This window comes from Phoenix dactylifera, chromosome 1 (genome assembly GCF_051530095.1).
Source record: "Phoenix dactylifera cultivar Ajwa chromosome 1, Ajwa_hap1_PhDact_Kaust_v1.1, whole genome shotgun sequence".
Lineage (NCBI taxonomy): Eukaryota > Viridiplantae > Streptophyta > Magnoliopsida > Arecales > Arecaceae > Phoenix > Phoenix dactylifera.
Window position 1 is genome coordinate 13,779,928 of NC_143190.1, and position 2,830 is coordinate 13,782,757.

General features: G+C 41.4%; 1 long non-coding RNA gene across 1 annotated transcript; it reads left to right on the forward strand.

Annotated features, from left to right (window-relative positions):
* LOC149768498 (uncharacterized) lies at nucleotides 1-1,253 on the forward strand. The gene is made up of 2 exons (XR_016403759.1): nucleotides 1-285; nucleotides 577-1,253. It is a non-coding gene; the product is annotated as an uncharacterized LOC149768498 (long non-coding RNA).
* Nucleotides 1,254-2,830: the final 1,577 nt, after the last annotated feature.

The window sequence follows — 2,830 nt, forward strand, 5'->3', positions numbered from 1 at the left end:
GGATCTACAAATCCAGTAGAGAGAGAATGGTTGCACCAAGGATAGGACCTCTCTCTCTTGTTATTTATTTATTTATTTATTTATTTATTTTTGATTTTTCTTTTCTCTCTCTCTTTTCTTCTTCTTCTCTTCTTTTTCTTCTTTTCTTCTTCTTCTTTTCTTCTCCCTCGTCACTCTCCCCTCTTTTCTTCGGTGGAAAGAGGGGCTGTCTAAACCCTCCCCCCACCGAGAAGCAGGAGAAAGGAGGAAGGCCTCTAGCCCGATGGCAGTTGTGGTCGAGGACCGGTAAGTGTTCTTCCTCTCTTCTTCTTCTCTTCTTCTTTCTTTCTTTCTTCTTCTTCTTTTCTCTATGGCTCTTTATCGTGAACAAGAGGGGAAGGAGCGGAAAGGGCCTCTGGCCCATCGGCGGTTGCAGCTGAGCACCGGCAGCGACTACGGCCGAGCGCTGGTGGCAGTTGCGACCAAGGACCGTGGGAACGACCACCAGATAAGTGGTCTCCCTTTTCTTCTTCTTCTTCTTCTTCTTCCTTATCCTGGCAGCCCCTTGACGGATTTTGTCCATTGCCAATCAATTAGAATGAGGGGGAGGCAAAGGAGGAGATAGGGGATCTTACTAACTCCCAGGAGGCGTTGCGGCTGCGATCTCGATGGCATGAGCAAGGGCACAATGAGCCCAAGCAGAGGAGGGAAAAAGGGAAGAGAGAAAGGAAAGGAGGAAGGGAAGGAGAAAGATGAAGGAGGAAGAAGGAAGGAGGAAGGAGGTGGCAGATTGGGTGGTTGATCAAGAATTTTTATAACCCCCGAAAGAAGGGATAGGCTCAAACAAACGACCATAACAATCGGCCGTTCATTGGTAGCAACCGACTCTAACGGCCTCAACAGCGGTCGTTTTGCAATTGCAATGATGATTGTTCAAGCTGCTCGAGCAGAGAATTGCGATCTCCTGTTCCAAAGGGGCAAAGTCGACTGGGCCTGCCAACTTTGGTCCAGGTCAAGCCCAGCTGGCCTGATTCTTACAGGACAAGCCTAGTTCACTTACAAGTTTTGATGGTAGCATAGGCTAGCCCACATTGCCTCAACTTAATGTTGAGTACTTGGTCAAAAGGGAGCAAGCTGCCTAGCATCAAATTACCAGAATCGCAAGTTAAATCTATACAAAGGAGAGAGGATTTTTGTGGTTTATGGTGCATATATAAGTATATTTTCCAAATGATTTTGATACATGTATTTATTAATTTAAATGTGTTGTTCTATATCTCAATAGTGAATGAATACCCTGATGTCTTTCCAGAAGACCTCCTTGGCTTGCCACCAGATAGAAAAATTGAATTCGCAATTGATTTGATTTTCGGCACCGCACCAATCTCCAAAACCCCCTATAGAATAGCTCCAACTAAAATGAAAGAATTAAAAGAGCAGTTACAAGATCTTCTTAATAAAGGTTTCATCAGACCTAGTGTGTCACCTTGTGGAGCTCCAGTATTATTTGTAAAGAAGAAGGATGGTAGTATGAGATTATGTATTGATTATCAGGAGATAAATAAAGTAATAGTAAAGAACAAGTATCCTCTACCAAGAATTGATGATTTATTTGATCAGTTAAAGGGTGCTTAGGTATACTCAAAAATTGATCTTCGTTCAGGGTACCATCAGTTGAATATAAGGGCTGAAGATGTGCCTAAAACTGCTAATCGTACTTGGTATAGGCATTATGAATTTTTGGTCATGCCCTTTGGGCTGACAAATGCCCCTGCAACTTTTATGGATTTGATGAACAGGATGTTTAGACCCTTTTTGGATAAATTTATGGTGGTCCTTATCGATGATATCTTAATTTATTCTGAAAGTCAGTCCGAGCATGAGTAACATTTGAGGATAGTACTAGAAACCTTAAGACAGGAGCAACTGTATGGTAAATTGAAAAAAAGTAAATTTTGGTTGGACAGCGTGATGTTCCTACACTACAAAAGAAAGTAGATGTCCCAGCGCTTTCTTGGGTCTTTATCAATGCTTATAAGCGTCGGTAGATCTCCTGGCCACGCTCCCCGAAGCATGGGTAACACGTCGGGCAGGTGGGCGTGGGCTCGGTTTAGGCCGACGCATCAAGAAAGCGTCGTCGACCTATACCGATGCTTTTATGCGTCGTTCCTCGCGGATGCAACCAATGCTTAAAAGCGTCGGCAAACTTGGACCGACGTTGGGACTAGGCCGACGCGATAAAGCATCATTAAAGGCCTGCCATTTTATGTGCCATTGCCTTTTCCGACGCTTAAAAGCGTCGGCAATAAAATTTTTTTGAAAAAAAAAATTTTTCGTAAAAGTAATTTTTAATACTCTGTGTACATTAAATTCTAACAAAACAAATACACTGAATCACATATATAAAAAAATACACGTCACAAACAAGAACTTTGATTACATTCATATTATCATATTTGATTACATTGTACTTCAAAAACATTCTAAAAACATACATCTCAAATTCCTAAGTACACAATCTACGATATGTATCAAGGGTCGACAGCATCATCTCTACGAGTAGATGAAGTATCATCAACCTACAAGAAAAAAAAATATTTTAGAAACTAAAAATACGAAAGTCATCACGCTCATACAAGAATACATTATAATTACATAAAATATTCAAATAGATTTAGTTATGTACCGGAGGAGCAAATCTCTGCAAAAAGGATGAACTATGGTCAAGCTGATCCTGCAAAGATTGTATCTTCAACTCTTGGCTTTGCTTCAACTCCGCCATATCAGTCATATGACTCTGCCTCATCTCCTCTATCCTTGTCTCATATGACTGCTTTATCTGTGCCATCTC